At 54.9% G+C, this 22,275-nt stretch overlaps 1 protein-coding gene across 1 annotated transcript in view; it reads left to right on the top strand.

Annotated features, from left to right (window-relative positions):
- The first annotated feature begins 6,607 nt into the window (after positions 1–6,607).
- Positions 6,608–22,275, top strand: part of CSRP1 (cysteine and glycine rich protein 1) — a 34,179-nt gene continuing 18,511 nt past the window's right edge. The window contains exon 1 of the mRNA XM_068995661.1: positions 6,608–6,628. The gene's annotated coding sequence lies outside the window, so the exon portion shown is untranslated. The remainder of the gene's footprint in view (positions 6,629–22,275) is intronic.

Raw genomic sequence — 22,275 nt, 5'->3', positions numbered from 1 at the left:
CGTTCAGGCTCAGAGCTCACACCACAGCCAAGCGCTGAGCCCAAGCCCAAGCTGTTTGCATGCTGGGCCCACAAGAAGAGCCCTCGAGAAGGTCAGGGTTTCCCTTGGCTGAGACAGCCCCGTGTCTTCAGCCCTTTGCATTCCCTTACATCAGCTGTGGCCAGCAGATTCCCGGGATCCAGCAGAGTCTGCAGCAGCTCCACGACCTGATCAGCTCCTCCTGCTGCAGCAGCAGGATGGCGGAACAGCTGCTTCATGAGCACACGGATGAGGTCGGTACCCTGCAAAACCCAGACAAAGTAAGCCCCAAATCATCAGAGTGCAATGGGTTTCCTGGTTTCTATCAGTCTGGTTTGTTTCTTCCAGTAAAAATGAAAAGGAACTGGAAACATGGAGATTGTGTTTGGCTGGTTTGTTTCCCGTTTGCCCTAAGCCTGGTCTATCCAGGCGCCTGCGAACCGCTTTTACTTACGTGGTCCCTCTGCTGGGCCTCTTGCATGAGAAATTCGTGGACCAGGAATGGACAGAAGTCGACAAAACAAGACAAGATCTCTGTGGCAGCAGATGCCACTTGCAGATCATCCATTCCCTAAGAAAAAGGAGATTAATTTGGTAGGGTAAATCAGGTTTGCTCTTTCTTATCAGGTAAAGCTGCAGAGAAAAGGGAGGGAAAGGTTTTGGGAAGGTTTCATTCCCAAGTTTCTCTGAGAAACACAGTCATATTGTTCCAGAGAAACGACAGGAAGCCAGCAGCCTCTTTTGCCCACTCTTTGCCTCCTTTAGAAGGGACACAAGGCTCTGTGAATCTGCGAGTCCTCACGTAGGCAGGAACCTATGTGCCGCTTCCCATCGTGCCACTTCCTGGCTGGAACAGCTGAGACACTGACCTTCTGTACCTGTCTCCTTCCATCTGGACCCTGCCTTGTCCCAAGGACTGCACTGAGCACAGACTTGGCCCTGGTGCGGCGCCACAAGAACCAGGACAAGCCAGGGAGGTGCTTCCCAGAGCTGGGGGAGCTTTGGGATTGTGGCCAGTCCAATCCACTTCCACTCTCAGTGAAACACAGAATTTTAAGAGAAACTTTAAAGATTTAGTTAGAAAGTTAGCTTTGCTGAATTTAGTTAAAATAGAAGTTAGTTTAGGCTTGGCTAGAATTAATGAAAGGTTAATAGTTAAGAAGAGCTGAGCCTGCAATCAGTTTGTAAGATGCGAGTACCTGATTACTGAATAATTGATTGTCTGTCACTTCGGTGTTTGCTTAGCTGTGCTTAGAATGGCAAACAGAAACATTGATAAAGTCGGTTTAAGGAACAAGGACAATTTCCAATTCCCTCCCTCTGTGAGAACCGATCCAAAAGTCACCGAAGAGGAAATTTGGAGGTCACCAAAGTGATTAGGATTGTTAAAGTTCAGAAAGGCAAAACGGTCAAAATGAGGAAGACTTTAGATAAAGTTTTACTTTATTTATCTGGGACCATTCCCCAAATAAAAGACCACCGACTCAATTCAGAGAACACACTACACGTGCTTAATGACATTTAAGTTCATTTCCATAGGAAGTGGAGAATGGGAGGTGTTAATGTTCTAAATATGCATTTATATTTTAGATATTCACAGTTTTTGTAGATAAATAAGCTTGAGTTTGCTTGTATCCTTGCACTGCCTATTAGGGAACTGTCCCGCGCAGCTGCCTGGCGCTGGAAATAAACATACACTTTCTAACTCGAAGCTGTTAGAGAGACTTTGTCTGTCTTCTTTGGATATCGATGCTAGATCCTTACCCATAATTTGGTAAATCATCAGCAGAGCACGGGTGTGCGAGCCAAGGGACACACAAGGGCTCAGCAGGTCCAGCAAGGGCTCCAGTGGCTCTGGCCTTTCCTGCTTTGAGGAAAAGCAGCTGGGAGTTTTCACTTACCAGTAGAATTTCAAGAGCGGGAAGAATTCCCAGCTTGGCCAAGCTTTGTAAAAATGCCTCTCTGTTCTGATGGAACGTGAGGGAAAAGGCACAGAAGTCCTTCACAAAGTTCACCTGTTACATAGGAAAAAGAATTTCAGGTGTCTTGGAGTCAGACAACTCTCTGAAAGGAGGAAAGGGTTGCAATTTCTAGCAGAGGGGGAGCCCAGGGTTGTGTGATCTTCCTAGAGAATGGTCTTCTTCTCGAGGTGTCTCCTTCAAGCTTTGCCAACATCAACCAAGCAAAGCCACGGAACGGAAACACACAGAGAAAGAAGAAATTCCCCAGCTGGCCTTGACCTCAGAAAGAAAGATGGTGATACAGAAATAAAGGTCTCTGGGATGCTGAGGCATTCTGGGAAGAAAGCAGAGCTTGAAGTCGAGGGTGTCGGCTCTGTGCTGCTCCTTTCTCCACAAGGAAATCCTGATTCACATCAAAGACATCAGAGCTTACGTTGCCAGAAATATTGTTCGGAGTGAGGACTTAAATGAAGACTGAGCTGCACTGGCAAGGATTGCTGGCTTCCAGAAAGACCTCAAGGACTACAGAAGGCCTCGAGAACAGTTTCCCTTTTCCTCCTTCAGCCCTCTCCTTTCAAGCCTTGGAGGAAGCCCCGCGAGCACTGACTCACCAGTTCCCATCGCTGCTGGGCACCTGTAGCTCCAGCTGTTAATTGGGCCAGAACTTCCGACCAGAATTTCTGGTCTTTCTGCGGAACACACAAAAGGAACACAACTGACAGGGGCCTCTGGAAAGGCAGAACTTCCATCTTGAGAGGATCCCCCCCTGCCACAAGCCCAAGTCTCCACCCCTCCGTTCTCTGCAGCCCAAGAAAGGCCAACGCCAGAGCGCACAGATCCCGCAGGATCCATCCTTCCCAGGGCACTGTGTCAGCAGTGCCTGTGTGCAGCAGAAGCAGGGCCAGGAGCCCAGAGCCCCAGGGGAAGCTGAGCTCAGGGGAGGCTCCCGAAAGGTGCAACTCCCACGAGCCAGCTGAGACACAGCTTGTCCCGTGCGGCACCTGCCCCGCTCCCCCTGCCCTGAGAACATCCCTCAGGGATCCCTTTCCCTCCTGTGCAGCTGCAGCCCTGCAGTGCATCTTTCCAGGCCCCCCGGGCACGGGGGAGCAGATGAACAGGTTCCCAGCTGGCTGCAGCCACGGCCTGGTTGCCCTTCCTCACACTCAAAGCAGCTCCCCCCTTGCAGACGCTCTGCTTTGCGCTTCTGCCCCAGCCTTGGCTTGGCACAGTCACAGCCTCTGCTCCCAGGAGAGTCTTCAGGACCTCCAGGCCAAGAGCTCCCTTCTGGCCAAGCATTTCAGTTCCCCCATTGCTTAAGCCTCCAGCGGGACACAAAATCCAGGCTGAACATCATCATCACCATCACCATCATCATCATCATCTCTCAAGGCTCTGGAAGCTTTCTGCCCTCTCTGTCCCTGCATTTCCCGGCACTCCTGCCCATGGGAAGCAGCATTGGCAGCGTTCTCCCCGAGCCTGCTCTTTGGCATCTCAGGGCCACAATGAGTTCCAGAGGCATCGCACCTGGCCCTGAGAGGGATTCCCAAAAGCTGCTTGTTCCCCAGATCCCCCCACAAACCATCTCCAAAGCAGTCTGTTGCTTGGGCATCAAAGAGCAGAGCTTGAAACTCTTGACAGCCCATTCAGGAAATGTTTAGATCCTTCCCCGAGCTGTTCCCTTTCTAAAGGACAGAATCCAAGGGAGGAGAAAGAAGGGGGATCATTCCCACGCTGTGCACATGAAAGCGCCTCTGGCGAACGGCGACCCCTTGGCAACTGCAGCTGCAGGCCCCAAGCCATCGAGAGCAGGCCAGAAGCCCCTTACCTCCAACAGCCGGAAGATCTCCTCCCTGCGGCTGGCTGAGGAGACAGCAGAGGTGAGCAGCTCAGCAACCTCTGCCAGTCTGTGGGCCTTGCTGGGAGGAAGGTTGTTCCCAGGGCCAGTAGCAGCCATGTCTCCCTGCTGTTGCTCTGGTGGCTGCAGAAGATGCAGGGTGGCTTCCAATGCAGCCTGCCAAAAGGGAGCAAGAGGGAAGCGACAGGGAAGCACGAGGGAAGGCCACGCAGCGCTTGCCTCCTGTGGTCTCTGCGCCTGGAGCTGCCTCAGCTTCCCCTGGCTCTGGCCTTTGTGATGTCACCTGCAGCACGAGGCTTCCATTGCTCTGCTCCTTGGCGACCTGGCCTCAGGCTGCCAACGGTCCTACACTCTGCCGTGTCCCCCATTGCCAACGGGTGGGACTTGAGGAGACAACTTGTACAACTGAGGGGACACATGCCAGCAGCCCCCCAGTAGCCACCAGGAGAGGGCCACCTGAAGGCTGCACAGGGACTTTTCCCAGGGCCTTCAGGGACAGGACAGGGGGAATTGCCTGAAGCTGAGGGAGAGCAGGTTGCAATGAGGTCTTGGGAAGAAATTCTCGCCTTGAAGTGTGGCTGGGCACTGGGCCGGGTTGCCCAGAGAGGTGGTGGACTCACCAGGCCTGGAGGTGTGCAGTGGGCTGACCCTGGTCACACACAAGGTACCCATCAGAGCTACTCTGTCCCTGCCCTCTGCACCAGGATGGGGCAGAGGAAATAGCACCAAGGGTCCCTGGGTTGAGATAAGGCCAGGGAGAGATCCCTCCCCCATCACTGTCATGAGCAAAAGTGCCTCAAATTGGGGATACCGACTGAATTGATTACTCCCACCATCAGGGCAGCATCATGAGGAGTCAAACCAATCTCACAGTCACTTTTGCCCCTTCCCAAACTCTCCTCCTCCTCCCCAGTGGCGCTGGGAGATGGGAATGAGGGTTCTGGTCAGTTCATCCCACGTTTTTGCTGCTGCTGCTGCTGCTCAGGGAGAGGAGTCATAGTCCTTGCCCTGCTGCAATGTGGGGTCCCTGCCACGGGAGACAGTTCTCCAGGAACTTCTCCAACGGGAGTCCATCCCACGGGAAACAGCTCTCCACAACCTGCTGCCACGTGGGTCACTCCTGCTCAGGGTCAGCCCTTCAGGCCCCTCCTGCTCCAGCCTGGGTCCCCCACGGGCTCCCAAGGCCTTGCAGCAAACCTGCTCCAGCATGCAGGGCTCCTCCTGCACGGCTCCGCGGGTCCCTGCCAGGACCCTGCTCCAGCAGGGGCTTCCCACGGGCTCACAGCCTCTCTCGGGCATCCCCCTGCTCCAGCGTGCGGGGCTCCTGCAGGGGCTGCAGGTGGATCTCTGCCCCCCGTGCCCTCCATGGGCTGCAGGGGCACAGCTGCCTCTGCATGGGCTGCAGCACGGGCAGCGGGGCAAGCTGCACCTGGCACAGCTTGTCCCAAACTTCTGCACAGCTGCTTTCTCTGGGAAACTCTGTGCTAAATCCCAGCAGTCAGGGATTCACAAGGTGGGGCTTGGGGTGACCTTAGCCCTAACTAAGCCCCCTGCCCACAGGCTGGTACTGCCCGTGCACCAGCACCCCCGAGTCCTTCCCCTCAGGGAACACCACCGGCTTTGGATGAGGTCTGAAGAGTATTTTCAATGCCTTGACAGGTTTTGGTCAGTGCTTTGGGCACCTCTGGCCGCAGCTCACTGTCCCAGGACACTCTTTGGCTGGACCTTCTGGTGTGAGCATTCCCGCGTGCCCCCCTGGCAGAGCCCGGCCCGTTTCAGCCGCACCGTGCGTGCAGATCTCGCTGAGTGCTTTGGGAAATGAGCCTGGAGGGGGTGGAACTGCCAGGTGGAATTGGGCCTGGCTGGGGAAGCTGGAGCCGTGCAGAGCAGAGGGTGCCAGCCCTTCCCACTGCCACATCCTGCCGTGGCACAACACGAGCTGGTGCTGGGAGCCACGGCACTGCCCGGCTGGGACTCAGGGAATTGCACAGTCACAGAGCCCTTGTGGCTGGAAATGCTCTCTGAGAGTGTCGAGTCCAACCATTCCTCCAGCGCTGCCACGTTCAGCACTAACCCATGTCCCTGAGTGCCAGGGCCTCACCACCCATATTGTAGAACGATTCTTGCTCATGTCTCATCAGCTCCATTTTGTCTGTGGAAAAGCTGCAGTAAGGTCTCCCCGGAGCCTCCTCTTCTCCAGGTGAACATCCCATCTCTCCCAGCCTGGCTCCAGAGCAGAGGAGCTCCAGGCCTTGGAGCCGCTCCGTGGCCTCCCCTGGACTCGCTGCAGCAGCTCCAGGTCCTTCCCGTGCTGGAACCGCAGGGCTGGAGGCAGCTCTGCAGGGGGGGTCTCAGCTGAGCGGGGCACAGGGGCAGAATCCCCCCCTGCCCTGCTGCCCACGCTGGGGGCTCAGCCCAGCACACGGGGGGGTTCTGGGCTGCCAGAGCACGTGGCCGGGGCACGTTGAGCTTCTCATCCACCAGCCCCGCCACGTCCTTCTCGCCAGGGCTGCTCTCAGTCCCTTCTCCGATCTGCCCCGGAGGCTCCTTCTGCCGGGGGTGGGATGGGGGTCCCGGGCAGCGTCATGAGGTGCCGGGCGCTGTCGGGGCCGGCCCGGCCGTGCCGTCCTCCCCAGCCCCGTGACATCAGTCCCGCCGCCGAGCGCCGCCGCCCCGCGACCCGCCCTGCCCCGCCAGCGACAAAAGCGCCGAGCGGCCGCCGGCCCCAGCGCGGCTCCCGACCCCGGCACCGACACCGACACCGACCCCGGCACCGCCCCCGGCCCGGCCGCAGGTGGGTGCGCAGCGTTGGTGGCTGCCGGGTCCCGCCAGGTGCAGCGGAGCCGCCTCCCCGCCCGTGCCCGACGCTGCCGCTCTCCCAGCCCGGCTCTGCCAATATACTGTGCATACCATGCCCGCTCTTACATGAACCTTTACATTGGTTGGTCCCAACAGTTCATAAGTTCATCCATATTCTTATCCTAAAACAATCACCGGTCATCTCTGCTGAGGTCTACTGATTCCTGGAATCCTTAACATTCAAATCAAGAGGGGAAGCGTAGTGGGTTTGCAAGCAGCACAGTTGGTGAGCAGGACGGGCAGCACAGTTTCTTGGCCCAAAAAGAGGGGTCCAGCAACTTCTGGATGAGGTTTCTACAGCTGCAAATTCCAAGCACAGCACTCCTGATATTTCTACACCTCAGACATCACAATTTGCTACTTAGAATCATAGCTGACCCTTTCATACAATAGAATGGACTCTTTGATGAAAATATTGATAACATGCAGGAGCAGCCGTGCACAGGGCGGGGTGTGGCAGCCAAAGCTCCTGCACCAGATCGGGGGAGCTTTGCTGACCCAGCCGCGAGCGTGCCTTGATCCACGCGTGGGCACTTCCCACCCGCATGCCGGACTTCCAGTCCCTGGAACCTGCGCTCAGCGTTCCTGTCCCCTTTGGAAAAGGTCCGGGTTTGGTCTTGGGCTGGGCTGTGAGTGGATCCCTCGTGGGCTGTGCCCTCCCCAGAACTTGGGCTCGGCTGTCCCTTCCTTTGGCAGGCTCAGTAAAGCTCATTTCCAGGGAGCCTGAGGCAGCTCAGCTGTGGGCTCAGGTCACTTCCCAGAGGAGATTTGGGCTGCTGTGCACCAGGCTGGGCACACGCTCGAGCACAGCTCCAGGTGCTGCTTTGCAACCCTCAGAGCCCCAGCCCGTGGCAGGGGGTTCAGGAGCACTGGGCAAAAGCTGTGGCTGCTGCCAAGTCCCTGGATCAGATCTTCTGTCTCTCCCTGTGTGAGAAGGGGCCGGTGCTAAAACAGTGTGAGGGGTGAGGCTGGCTTTGGGCGCTGCTCCTCCTGGCTCTAGAGCTTGGGGAAGGGTGAGAGGAGAAGGCCTCCAAGTGTAAGAAATGAATTGGTTTCAGGGTGTTGGTTATTACTGTTTAAATGAGATATAAAAGAGGGGAGTTGAGGGTGGAAGAGATGGACACGTTAATTGAAGGGAAGTTGTGAGACTGTACGGGTGGAATGCTGGAATGTAGCCCTGGATGGGGATATAACAAGGACCCAATGGGTTTAATAGAAGGAACTTTCTAGTGCATTGCTTCATAGGGTACAAGGGATGAGGACGATGCCCTAGACTGTGACTGGAGAAGGAGCCAACCAATGAAGTGGACTTATTTGAAAATGATTGGTGAGGAATGCACGGAGGTATAGACCAACCAGCGAACAGGAAAGGGAGCAATCAGCACGAGGATTGAGAAATGCACCAGTCTGGTGGCACCAGAGACTTGAACAAGTTACCTGCACCCAGGGGAGGGGTTCTCCTGCGGAACTTGGGGTCCAAGGGAGCACCCAGTGGGTCTCAGTGTCTTGTTGGTGTGTTGTTTTATTCTGGCTTGTCGCGTGGAGCCTGGGCTTATCCTGGGTTCCCGCTCTCAGCAGTTAATAAATAAACGAGTTTAATTTTCCTTTCAAAAGTCTCAGCCTCGTTTACAACAAGGTTTTATGTGAAGTAATTAGTCGTATAAGTTGACCAATGTCCTAGTGTGAAACATGTTTTTAGGGTTGAAAACTGGTCATCGAAGTTTCTGGGCATGGGGTGAAGGAGGGGTGTGGGTGGTAACCACAGTAACATAAGGGGAGAAGACAGAAGACCCCACTGGACAATCGCACACCAATGAAGAAGATCCCTGAACGAGGACCAGCCAATCTGAATACCTTATGGAGGCGGGGTCACGGGAGGAGCTCTGCTTAGCTCCGGAGTATAAAAAGTATCTCCCTGGCATAATGGGTGTGCCTCTGGCCATGTTCGATTCTTGGCTGAGCACCCAGCCCTGCTTCCTTTGTTTTGTAGCTCAGCAGTGTGCTAATTATGGTCTCTTATTGTCTATAGCTTATATTTGTTAATAAAAATCCAATTAAATTTAAATTGGCTATGGAGCTTATTACAAGCTGGAGATCAGGGAAAGGTTCTTCCCCCAGAGGGTGCTGGGCACTGACCAGGCTCCCCAGGGAATGAATGGGCACAGCCCCGAGGCTGCCAGAGCTCCAGGAGCATTTGGCCAAGGCTCTCCGGGATGCACAGGGTGGGATTGTTGGGGTGTCAGTGCAGGGCCAGGGGCTGGATGTGATCCTCGTGGGTCAGTTCCAGCTCAGGATGTTCCATTATTCCGGTGAGGGTGAGGCTGGCAAGGTGCAGTGGTGTGGGTGAGCACTGGGCCCTGGAGAGGGCTCAGCCCTTCCCAAGGAGCTCGGGGCCGCTGCTGCACAGACAGCTCAGGGCTGTGCTGCTCCCGTGGGCCACGGGCTCTGTGCCAGCCTCTGCTGTGCCCTGCATCAGGGCCTGTCCAGCCGGGATGGCAGTGCCTGAGCGCTGCCTCGGAGCAGCTGAGCTCGGCTCCTGCTCCTGGGAGGCTGCACCAAGTGGGGAGGACGCGACCAACTGGGGCATTTCAGGGCTTTGGGGGAGCTCAGGTGAGCTGGGTCAGGTGATGGATCTTGATCCCTGTGGGAGTCAGGAGCCTTTGTAAGCATCCCTGAAAATGCTGCTGCTTTTGTTCTGGATCCCCTTGGGATCTTCATGGAGGACCCTGCTTCCAAGGAGCCTTTGTAAGCCAAGCTTGGGAGCAGTGTGTGCACAGGCAGAGGCCTGTGGCTGTGAGAGCTGTGTCTGGCTGGTGGCTTACAGAATTGGAGACTTTTGGGGCTGTTTCCCAGTCTGTAGGTCTGAGTTTCCTATAATCTCAGTTTGAAGCCAAAGGAATTGCCTTAGAAGCCAAGCTGGGGCTGTCCCCAGCAATTCACGTGCAGATTGACAGAAATCTTTTGGCATCCTCTCCTGGTTTGGCCTGGAGACTGGAAATGAGACCAGGAGAGGTCCCCCTTTGCCCATGGCATTCCATGGCTGACTGCCCTGGCCACGAACTCCCAGGAGAAGAGGCAAACACACCTATTCCAGTTCCATAGGACATTTTATCCAAGTAACATTTATCAATAATACAGCTTCTGCAATTACAGAGTACAATGTCGATTCCTGAATGTTACAGCTCAGCCTTAACCTATTAATCTTAACACCTACTTTCAAACGAGAACAAACAATTTGAACAGAAAGGAAACTTCTTCTTGACCTAACTCTACCAACTTATCTATCTACAGAAAACAGCAAACCACTTAACAAACAGAAGCTAAACCTAATACAAACTACAACTACCTAACATCTAACAATTCCTATCCTAGAAAACTCAAAATGCAGTTCCCTTCCTTAGGCCAGACGCAGCCTTTTCTTTGGGATTATCTCCTCCTCTTGATCATTGGCAGACTCCGCTGGCTGACGTCTCTGCCAAAAAGAAAAAGGAGAAAAGGAAATTCTCACCTTGAAAGAATACTCAGAAAGGTGCAATTTCTGAGTATACACCCAAATGCCATCTCCTCTGTCCATGCCCCAGCCCGAGCAGCCAGTGAGCAGGGCAAGAGCCGAGGAGTGGCCCCAGTTGAGGGATGCAGAAGCGAGATCAGACTGTGCCCCCAGGTCAGCAGCAGACTCCAGGGCCAGCCCATCCTTCCTTCAGGCTACCCCCCAGCTCTCAGGGTGTCCCTGGGCAGGGCTTGGGTGAATTGAGCCCTAACTAAGCCCTGCTGCAAGCCCCCGTTGCCCTGGGCCAGGCCTGGGCAGCAGCTCGGCCCAGTTCTCCCACCTTGGGGGCCGTCGGCTGCGGGCGCGGGGGCTCCTTGTTGGAAGAGGAGCCCTTGGAGCTCGTTGGTGCTGTCTGAGCTGAGCCCCCTTGGTCTGCCCCGATGTTCAATTGGCCTTCCTGGCCTGAGGCTCTTGCACCTCTGCCTGAGAGGGATGGGACCCTGCGGAGAGACAGGACAAGTGATCCCGGCTTTGCTGCTGCTCCCGACTCAGCCAGGACCGGCCATGGCTCGCAGAGCTTTGCAGGGAGCGTGGCCCATGTGAGAAGGCAGTCCAGCTCCACGGGCACTTGTGCCCTGCCCGTAAGACTCAGCAGCCCCCGGCTGAGGCCCAGGCAGGCTGAATCCTCCCTGGCAGGGACACAGCAAGATTCTGCTCTGGGCAAGCTCAGGGCTTTCTCAGAGGAGCAAGGGATGCCCTGAGCAAGAGCAGCTCCACTGCAGGGGGCCGCAAGGAAAGGCAGAGGGGGCTTTCCTCTCATGCCGCAAGTTTTCCTCCAGAGGGAAAGCCAAGGCCAGTGCCAGCCACCTGCTCCTGCTGCCCTCTGGCAAAGAGAAAACCAAGGAGCAGCCCTGCCCTAGGGCAGTCCCTGCCAGGCTCCCAGCACAGAGACCGGGGCCTACCTGTGCACGCTCTGCTGTTGTCGGTGCTGGTCTCGCTCGTATTTCCTCTTCAGTCCCTGGAATGTCTGCACGTAGCTGATGGACTGCAGTGCAGGATAGAAGCTCTCGATGACATGAGCAACCAGGGACTTACAATCTTCCTGCAAAAGGAGGAACAAAACACGCTCTCAGTCTCCAGTGGTCCCAGGCCAAAGTTCAGAAAGCTTCCAAGGAATGCATTCCTTGGCCAGAGCCAAAGCCCTTTTGTCCAGAGCAGTTGGGAAGCAACTGAGATTGATCCTGAAGCCAAGAGCTGAAATGGGGAAAGAAGGATTCATCTTCCCGTGGCAGGGGGCACCAGGGTCAGCAGTGTCCCCAGGCTGTGGGTGACACTTGCATGGAAGCGGGAGGCTGCACTGGGCCTGTTGAGCTGAGAGGCCACAGCCGTGTCTGAGCTGAAGCTGCTGCTGAACTCACCAGTCGCAGGAATTCAAACAGCTCCAGCACAGCCCAGTGGAGCAGGTTGGACGTAGCTCCACTCTGCAGCAGAGCCTGCACAAGGGGTGCCAAGAGCTTTCCCTGGATGATGTAATGGGAATACAGCTCATCCTTCAGGCCAATGATCTTCCTCAGGAAGTGCAGAGCTCCTGGTGAAGAGAGAAATGCAAGGGTTTCAGAGCCACCGGCCAGGGCTGCAGTGCAGCAGTTCATTCCCATCCCTTCCCACGAATCCCAAGTTCAAGGGTCCCCTGGAACACCTCCCACCCGGGACACATGCAGCCTGGCAGGGGAAATGCCAAAGGCTACTCACCCAAGGCCAGAAAGGTGTGTTTGGAATTGATCAAGAGGAGGACTCTTCTTAGCAAATCCCAGTGGAGGACGTAAGCCCTCATGTGCTCCTTGTGCCGCGTCACACAAAAGGTGAGCAGCTCCAAAATCAAGGCCAGGAGTTGTGCTGTTTGATAATCATCTACAGGAAAAAGTAATGCCTTCAATGAGCAAAAAAGAAAAATAAAAAGCAAGAGATGTCCTGTGCTGCCCACCCAGCTCAGGTGCCAGGGCAGTTCCTGATACGGTTTCAGTGGACTTTGCCTTTCCTGGGTTGCTTTAGGAGGCACAACTTTGGGGGAGAACAAAACACACAACAAAGCGCAGCCTGAAGCCATGTCAGCACTCGGAGGGGCAAGAAGGGGCTGAAAAGTGCTGCCTGCAGCACCCCTGTCCCTGGGGAGCAGCACTTTTCCTCAAGCACATTCCCAGCTGGCCTGGCAGGGTGATCGCTGGCAGCACCCCTGTCAATCCCTTCCAGGCACTGCAGGCCTCCAAGGGGGGAAACAAGGAAAAATCCTCATTCCCTATTTCCCAGGTACCTTTGGCTGCGTTGGCCAGAAGCGGCGCAGTCAGAAAAGGAAGGCAGTGGGTGTAGAAAGAGTTGAAAAATCCAATTATTTTGGATACCTAAGGGAGGAAAGGGCTTCATTAAATCCTGGCCTCGGCAGAGACCTTCCCAATCAGAGAGCGCAGTACCGGCAGAAAGGGCCTGCAGAGAATTCCCGTGGCTCCGACAGCTCTGCCTGTATCTTTCTGGTGGGGCCTGAAGCATTCAGGTGTTCCCTGCACAAAGAGCCATTTCTTTCTTTGGGGGGAATCTGAGAGACATCCAGCCCACCTGGCTCTCCCCAAGAGAATCCCCACCAGGGATGCCAGTCTATCCTGGCAATCCATGCGTGACTCGCCAGACTTGACCAAGTGTCCTTCGAGTCCCCTCCAATGCAGCCGTTGCATCAGGACAAGCTGCCATCCTTTTCCCAGGTACTCCTGTCCATCGCAGGCTATGAAGCCGGGCATTGGGGGTGCCAGGGCCTCTCCTGGACTCTGCTGCTGCCGGATGTCTCCCCCAGGCAGCGGGAGCTCTGGCCAGGCACTGCTGTGTCCCTGAAGCGCTGCTTGGGGGAATGACTGCGGGCACAGTGCCCCACACACAGGCCTGGCCTCAGCCAAAGGCTCTGGCAACTTCAGCTGCTTTGGAGCTTCTTGCCGTTCAGGCTCAGAGCTCACACCACAGCCAAGCGCTGAGCCCAAGCCCAAGCTGTTTGCATGCTGGGCCCACAAGAAGAGCCCTCGAGAAGATCAGGGTTTCCCTTGGCTGAGACAGCCCCGTGTCTTCAGCCCTTTGCATTCCCTTACATCAGCTGTGGCCAGCAGATTCCCGGGATCCAGCAGAGTCTGCAGCAGCTCCACGACCTGATCAGCTCCTCCTGCTGCAGCAGCAGGATGGCGGAACAGCTGCTTCATGAGCACACGGATGAGGTCGGTACCCTGCAAAACCCAGACAAAGTAAGCCCCAAATCATCAGAGTGCAATGGCTTTCCTGGTTTCTATCAGTCTGGTTTGTTTCTTCCAGTAAAAATGAAAAGGAACTGGAAACATGGAGATTGTGTTTGGCTGGTTTGTTTCCCGTTTGCCCTAAGCCTGGTCTATCCAGGCGCCCGCAAACCGCTTTTACTTACGTGGTCCCTCTGCTGGGCCTCTTGCATGAGAAATTCGTGGACCAGGAATGGACAGAAGTCGACAAAACAAGACAAGATCTCTGTGGCAGCAGATGCCACTTGCAGATCATCCATTCCCTAAGAAAAAGGAGATTAATTTGGTAGGGTAAATCAGGTTTGCTCTTTCTTATCAGGTAAAGCTGCAGAGAAAAGGGAGGGAAAGGTTTTGGGAAGGTTTCATTCCCAAGTTTCTCTGAGAAACACAGTCATATTGTTCCAGAGAAACGACAGGAAGCCAGCAGCCTCTTTTGCCCACTCTTTGCCTCCTTTAGAAGGGACACAAGGCTCTCTGTGAATCTGCGAGTCCTCACGTAGGCAGGAACCTATGTGCCGCTTCCCATCGTGCCACTTCCTGGCTGGAACAGCTGAGACACTGACCTTCTGTACCTGTCTCCTTCCATCTGGACCCTGCCTTGTCCCAAGGACTGCACTGAGCACAGACTTGGCCCTGGTGCGGCACCACAAGAACCAGGACAAGCCAGGGAGGTGCTTCCCAGAGCTGGGGGAGCTTTGGGATTGTGGCCAGTCCAATCCACTTCCACTCTCAGTGAAACACAGAATTTTAAGAGAAACTTTAAAGATTTAGTTAGAAAGTTAGCTTTGCTGAATTTAGTTAAAATAGAAGTTAGTTTAGGCTTGGCTAGAATTAATGAAAGGTTAATAGTTAAGAAGAGCTGAGCCTGCAATCAGTTTGTAAGATGCGAGTACCTGATTACTGAATAATTGATTGTCTGTCACTTCGGTGTTTGCTTAGCTGTGCTTAGAATGGCAAACAGAAACATTGATAAAGTCGGTTTAAGGAACAAGGACAATTTCCAATTTCCTCCCTCTGTGAGAACCGATCCAAAAGTCACCGAAGAGGAAATTTGGAGGTCACCAAAGTGATTAGGATTGTTAAAGTTCAGAAAGGCAAAACGGTCAAAATGAGGAAGACTTTAGATAAAGTTTTACTTTATCTATCTGGGACCATTCCCCAAATAAAAGACCACCGACTCAATTCAGAGAACACACTACACGTGCTTAATGACATTTAAGTTCATTTCCATACAAAGTGGAGAATGGGAGGTGTTAATGTTCTAAATATGCATTTATATTTTAGATATTCACAGTTTTTGTAGATAAATAAGCTTGAGTTTGCTTGTATCCTTGCACTGCGTATTAGGGAACTGTCCCGCGCAGCTGCCTGGCGCTGGAAATAAACATACACTTTCTAACTCGAAGCTGTTAGAGAGACTTTGTCTGTCTTCTTTGGATATCGATGCTAGATCCTTACCCATAATATGGTAAATCATCAGCAGAGCCAGGGTGTGCGAGCCAAGGGACACACAAGGGCTCAGCAGGTCCAGCAAGGGCTCCAGTGGCTCTGGCCTTTCCTGCTTTGAGGAAAAGCAGCTGGGAGTTTTCACTTACCAGTAGAATTTCAAGAGCGGGAAGAATTCCCAGCTTGGCCAAGCTTTGTAAAAATGCCTCTCTGTTCTGATGGAACGTGAGGGAAAAGGCACAGAAGTCCTTCACAAAGTTCACCTGTTACATAGGAAAAAGAATTTCAGGTGTCTTGGAGTCAGACAACTCTCTGAAAGGAGGAAAGGGTTGCAATTTCTAGCAGAGGGGGAGCCCAGGGTTGTGTGACCTTCCTAGAGAATGGTCTTCTTCTCTTGGTGTCTCCTTCAAGCTTTGCCAACATCAACCAAGCAAAGCCACGGAACGGAAACACACAGAGAAAGAAGAAATTCCCCAGCTGGCCTTGACCTCAGAAAGAAAGATGGTGATACAGAAATACAGGTCTCTGGGATGCTGAGGCATTCTGGGAAGAAAGCAGAGCTTGAAGTCGAGGGTGTCGGCTCTGTGCTGCTCCTTTCCCCACAAGGAAATCCTGATTCACATCAAAGACATCAGAGCTTACGTTGCCAGAAATATTTCTCGGAGTGAGGACTTAAATGAAGACTGAGCTGCACTGGCAAGGATTGCTGGCTTCCAGAAAGACCTCAAGGACTACAGAAGGCCTCGAGAACAGTTTCCCTTTTCCTCCTTCAGCCCTCTCCTTTCAAGCCTTGGAGGAAGCCCCGCGAGCACTGACTCACCAGTTCCCATCGCTGCTGGGCACCTGTAGCTCCAGCTGTTAATTGGGCCAGAACTTCCGACCAGAATTTCTGGTCTTTCTGCGGAACACACAAAAGGAACACAACTGACAGGGGCCTCTGGAAAGGCAGAACTTCCATCTTGAGAGGATCCCCCCCTGCCACAAGCCCAAGTCTCCACCCCTCCGTTCTCTGCAGCCCAAGAAAGGCCAACGCCAGAGCGCACAGATCCCGCAGGATCCATCCTTCCCAGGGCACTGTGTCAGCAGTGCCTGTGTGCAGCAGAAGCAGGGCCAGGAGCCCAGAGCCCCAGGGGAAGCTGAGCTCAGGGGAGGCTCCCGAAAGGTGCAACTCCCACGAGCCAGCTGAGACACAGCTTGTCCCGTGCGGCACCTGCCCCGCTCCCCCTGCCCTGAGAACATCCCACAGGGATCCCTTTCCCTCCTGGGCAGCTGCAGCCCTGCAGTGCATCTTTCCAGGCCCCCCGGGCACGGGGGAGCAGATGAACAGGTTCCCAGCTGGCTGCAGCCACGGCCTGGTTGCCCTTCCTCACACTCAAAGCAGCTCCCCCCTTGCAGACGCTCTGCTTTGCGCTTCTGCCCCAGCCTTGGCTTGGCACAGTCACAGCCTCGGCTCCCAGGAGAGTCTTCAGGACCTCCAGGCCAAGAGCTCCCTTCTAGCCAAGCATTTCAGTTCCCCTATTGCTTAAGCCTCCAGCGGGACACAAAATCCAGCCTGAACATCATCATCACCATCTAACGCAGGGTTTGGTGCTCGAAGCACCAACTCTGGCATGCCCCAAGTCAGAGGGAGTCCAGCTGTGTTACTTCCACACATCGCTGAAGCGGCTTCAAAGTCAGGCAAAGGGCTGCTTGCTTTACAGCATTCAGGGCTGGCTCTGGTGTATTTTGCGCCTGGTTCTGTGGCTTGGACAATAACCCCTCACCGGTAAGGTGATCCATAGAAACCCCGGTGTTTTTTGTATCCTGCAGTAAAATTGGGAGGACCTCTCCCAGTTGCTTTCTCCAACCTTCTTCCCACATTTGAAACTTGGATGGGGAAAGCAAGCAGGAAAAAATGCTTTTGAGGTCATGTGGCACAATCACTGTACTGGTGAGAGTTATCTGCAGAAGGTTCTTTAAATACTGACTCTCCCTCCCAAATTCTTTCTGGGCTTTGCAAAGCTCTTTGAGCCCTGCAAGATCAAAAGGTTTCCATGGGGGATTATTGCCTGCTCTGTCATAGGTAACAGGAGCAGCGAAGGGATAGGAGGGGGCTGAGGGGACTCCCAGCCCCGATTTCAAGATGGCGCCGGTTCTGGTATTTTCCCCGTGGTAACCAGGAAGGGGGTGCGTGGTAACCAGGAAAAGGGCGCGTGGTAACCAGGAAGGGGGCGCATGGTAACCAGGAAGGGGGCGCGTGGTAACCAGGAATAGGGAGTGTGGTAACCAGGAAAAGGGTGCGTGGTAACCAGGAAGGGGGTGCATGGTAACCAGAAAAAGGGTGCGTGGTAACCAGGAAAAGGGTGCATGGTAACCAGGAAGGGGGTGCATGGTAACCAGGAATAGGGAGTGTGGTAACCAGGAAGGGGGTGCATGGTAACCAGGAAGTGGGCGCGTGGTAACCAGGAAGGGGGTGCATGGTAACCAGGAAGGGGGTGCATGGTAACCAGGAATAGGGAGCGTGGTAACCAGGAATAGGGCGCGTGGTAACCAGGAAGGGGGTGCGTGGTAACCAGGAAGGGGGTGCGTGGTAACCAGGAATAGGGAGCGTGGTAACCAGGAAAAGGGTGCGTGGTAACCAGGAAGGGGGCACGTGGTAACCAGGAAGGGGGCGCGTGGTAACCAGGAAGGGGGTGCATGGTAACCAGGAATAGGGAGCGTGGTAACCAGGAAGGGGGCGCGTGGTAACCAGGAATAGGGAGCGTGGTAACCAGGAAAAGGGTGCGTGGTGACCAGGAAGGGGGTGCGTGGTAACCAGGAAAAGGGTGCGTGGTAACCAGGAAGGGGGTGCATGGTAACCAGGAAGGGGGTGCGTGGTAACCAGGAAGGGGGTGCGTGGTAACCAGGAAGTGGGTGTGTGATAACCAGGAAGGGGGTGCATGATAACCAGGAAGGGGGCGCGTGGTAACCAGGAAGGGGGTGTGTGATAACCAGGAAGGGGGTGTGTGATAACCAGGAAGGGGGTGCATGATAACCAGGAAGGGGGTGCGTGGTAACCAGGAAGGGGGTGCGTGGTAACCAGGAAAAGGGTGCGTGGTGACCAGGAAGGGGGTGCGTGGTAACCAGGAAGGGGGCGCGTGGTAACCAGGAAAAGGGTGCGTGGTAACCAGGAAGGGGGTGCATGGTAACCAGGAAAAGGGTGCGTGGTAACCAGGAAGGGGGCGCGTGGTAACCAGGAAAAGGGTGCGTGGTAACCAGGAAGGGGGTGCGTGGTAACCAGGAAAAGGGTGCGTGGTAACCAGGAATAGGGGTGCGTGGTAACCAGGAAGGGGGTGCGTGGTAACCAGGAAAAGGGTGCGTGGTAACCAGGAATAGGGAGCGTGGTAACCAGGAAAAGGGTGCGTGGTAACCAGGAAGGGGGTGTGTGATAACCAGGAAGGGGGTGTGTGATAACCAGGAAGGGGGTGCATGATAACCAGGAAGGGGGTGCATGATAACCAGGAAAAGGGTGCGTGGTAACCAGGAAGTTCTCCAGAGGGGGCGGGGCCGGAGCAGCGGCCACAGGATAGGCGGGGATTCCTGACACAGGGGGCGGGACCGGACGTGTGGGAGGGGCCCGATGACATCACGTCGGGGCTAGGAAAGGGTTGGGGAAGGCGAGAGGGATTGTGGGAAGAAGAAGGCGGGAACTGTGCTGGGCAGTCAGCGCCATGAGGCAACCTCGTGGAGTGGGCGGGAACAATGGCAAACAGCATTTAGAACCGTTTTCTGGGCTCACAAATGGGGAAGAGGGCGCAGGATACAGGGTTTGGGAAGGGGTTGAGGCAGCCTGGCCAGGGCTATCCCGACAGGGTGGCTGAAAAGACCAAGAGGGGTCAGAGAGAAGGCAGCAACTCTGTGCCTCTGGGCATATCACCCCATTCAGTTTTTCCAGCGAAAGGGGAAGTGGGATAAGGAGCAGGAGGGGAGGAAGGAGGGTTACAGGAAGAACTGCGGGGGGAGTGGTGCTTTTCTTTTACTTTCCGGTGCAAGTCCCAAAGGACTAGAACTAGAGGAAAGAATTTTTCTCGAGAGGAGTCTCCCTTTCGCTTTAAATCAGTAATCTTATCCCCCACAGCTTGCCAGAAGGCAGGAGATTTTAAATTTGTAGGAGATACTTGAGGAAGGTAAAAGAAAAGCCAGCGAACAAACTGTTTTAACAGACCCTTAGAAAATTCAAAACCACTAACTTGAAAGGATTTCACAACTTGGAGAAAAACCTCTCTTTGGGGCTGAAAGAGTTTTGATGCCATCTCTCTCTCAGCACTTCTTCCACCTGCCACCCGCAAAATGAAAAAAGAAACAAAGTATAAAGGACTGCAGATAATCACACAACTTGTAGAACTGAGGGGACACATGCCAGCAGCCCCCCAGTAGCCACCAGGAGAGGGCCACCTGAAGGCTGCACAGGGACTTTTCCCAGGGCCTTCAGGGACAGGATGGGAGGAATTGCTTGAAGCTGAGGGAAAGCAGGTTTCAGTGAGGTCTTCAGAGGAAATTCTTGCCTTGAAGAAGGCTGGGCACTGGGCCAGGTTGCCCAGAGAGGTGGTGGACTCACCAGGCCTGGAGGTGTGCAGTGGGCTGACCCTGGTCACACACAAGGTACCCATCAGAGCTACTCTGTCTCTGCCCTCTGCACATGGACAGGGCCGAGGAAATAGCACCAAGGATCCCTGGGAAAAATCAGTTCTTCTCAAAATTTGGCAGGAGTCCATCTGGTGGGAAACCTCTCCACAACCTGCTGCCACGTGGGTCACTCCTGCTCAGGGTCAGCCCTTCAGGCCCCTCCTGCTCCAGCCTGGGTCCCCCACGGCCTCCCAAGGCCTTGCAGCAAACCTGCTCCAGCGTGCAGGGCTCCTCCTGCACGGCTCCGCGGGTCCCTGCCAGGACCCTGCTCCAGCAGGGGCTTCCCACGGGCTCACAGCCTCTCTCGGGCATCCCCCTGCTCCAGCGTGCGGGGCTCCTGCAGGGGCTGCAGGTGGATCTCTGCCCCCCGTGCCCTCCATGGGCTGCAGGGGCACAGCTGCCTCTGCATGGGCTGCAGCACGGGCAGCGGGGCAAGCTGCACCTGGCACAGCTTGTCCCAAACTTCTGCACAGCTGCTTCCTCTGGGAAACTCTGTGCTAAATCCCAGCAGTCAGGGATTCACAAGGTGGGGCTTGGGGTGACCTTAGCCCTAACTAAGCCCCCTGCCCACAGGCTGGTACTGCCTGTGCACCAGCACCCCCGAGTCCTTCCCCTCAGGGAACACCACCGGCTTTGGATGAGGTCTGAAGAGTATTTTCAATGCCTTGATTGGTTTTGGTCAGTGCTTTGGGCACCTCTGGCCGCAGCTCACTGTCCCAGGACACTCTTTGGCTGGACCTTCTGGTGTGAGCATTCCCGCGTGCCCCCCTGGCAGAGCCCGGCCCGTTTCAGCCGCACACCGTGCGTGCAGATCTCGCTGAGTGCTTTGGGAAATGAGCCTGGAGGGGGTGGAACTGCCAGGTGGAATTGGGCCTGGCTGGGGAAGCTGGAGCCGTGCAGAGCAGAGGGTGCCAGCCCTTCCCACTGCCACATCCTGCCGTGTCACAACACGAGCTGGTGCTGGGAGCCACGGCACTGCCCGGCTGGGACTCAGGGAATTGCACAGTCACAGAGCCCTTGTGGCTGGAAATGCTCTCTGAGAGTGTCGAGTCCAACCATTCCTCCAGCGCTGCCACGTTCAGCACTAACCCATGTCCCTGAGTGCCACATCTGCATCTGTCACGTGAAAAGGGATTTTCTTTACTGTTAGTGTAGGGAGATTTACTTGACCGTCAGTGTTTAATTTGTCTCTCAGTGCCCCAGCAAAGCCGAGACCCTTGTGCCCGAGCAGTCTGTCAGCGTCCCGTTAGGGGGAGCCTTCCCCGAGCCATCCTGCTGGATCGGAGGCTGGTTCCACTGACTTACTCCAGCATAAGGAAGAGCCCTCGGCAGCTCTTCCCACTTTTTGACTCCTCAGGGGCTCTTCCTCTTTATCCGAGTATATTCCCTGCTGCTGGCGACTCCAGGGAAGGACTCACTCTCAGAGTTTACAGAATAACTCTCTATTGATATAAAACTGTGTCAGGTTACATTTCGAGGATTGTCTGGGATAGGATCTGTCAGTGATAGGATCTGACTGCATAAACGTGTTCAAAGCAATCCCCAGACAAGCCCTAATCCCCAATTAAACATTCAGTGTGCACAGAGTACAGTTCTCACCCAATAGGTCCTGACAGGGAAGAAGGCAGGTTCAGCCCATCAACTGAGCCCCGCAGTTACCATGGAGTCTTCCCTCACTTTGCCCCCATTCTCAACTTACTTTTTAAATTCGTCCTGTTTAGGTGGAACTTGAGTGACTCAAGTCATGCAGACCTTTATGTAAAAGTTGTAAAATTCTTTTGCTTTGCTTTTAAAGGTGAAGTCACAAAGATCACCCCAGTGAGAGGTGGTTATATGGGGGGTGGGGGGGGCAGGACCTTTGGGATGGAGGGCTGTGTTAACGATACAATTAGACTTTAATGAACCATGTTCATCAGAGGAGAGCATTTTCACCCCAGTTGCTGGCTCGGCAGCAGGACATCTCCTCCTCCCTGCCCTGGTGCTCAGCAGTTTCAAAGCTGCAATCACCATCGAGTTTTCCTCTAATACCCAACCTGAACCTCCCCTGGGGCAACTTGAGGTTGCTTCCTCTTGTCCTGTCCCTTGTTCCCTGGGAGAAGAGGCTGACTGTCCCCTGGCTGTAAGTCCCTAAACAGAAAACTGCTCTCCTGCATCCCTGGGCTCTGCTGGGTGCTGCTGGGGAGATGGGAAAGCTGCAGCAGGTGAGAGGCAGAGGGACAGCCCCAGGCAGCCCCAGGTTACAGAGCCCAAGAGACACTACTCTGCCACTGGGGAGACACTGGGAGGTGAGCTGAGATGGGCTTTGGGCTCTCTGCACTCCCAAAAGGGGCAGAGAGTGTCCCTCTGTCACACAAGGCCAGAGTGCCAGTGCTGGCAGGAGCCAGGCCTGGGCCCCGCTCCCTCTGCAATGGGGTCCTTCACAAGCCTGGTCCCCTTCAGAGCAAAGACCAGAGATGGAGTTTGCAGCAGTGGAATTGGGCGATACAGGGATCCTTTCTAAAGCTGACAGGCAGCTTTTAATCCACCTGCTCTGCCTCTTCTGGAGAAAAGAAACAGGAGTAGGAGAGCCTCTGAAACCTGGCAGCCCCTGCCTTGCTCCTGTGGGATGGAGGCTGGGGGAAGAAGGTCTGCCCAAGTCTGCTGCAGGTTGGCATCTGCAGCACCATCTCCTGCACCCTGGATTAGGCACAGCCTCTG

This window comes from Aphelocoma coerulescens, chromosome 26 (genome assembly GCF_041296385.1).
Source record: "Aphelocoma coerulescens isolate FSJ_1873_10779 chromosome 26, UR_Acoe_1.0, whole genome shotgun sequence".
Classification (NCBI taxonomy): Eukaryota; Metazoa; Chordata; class Aves; order Passeriformes; family Corvidae; genus Aphelocoma; species Aphelocoma coerulescens.
The sequence above is the reverse complement of the archived record's forward strand: the minus strand, read 5'-3'. Positions and strand labels throughout refer to the sequence as shown.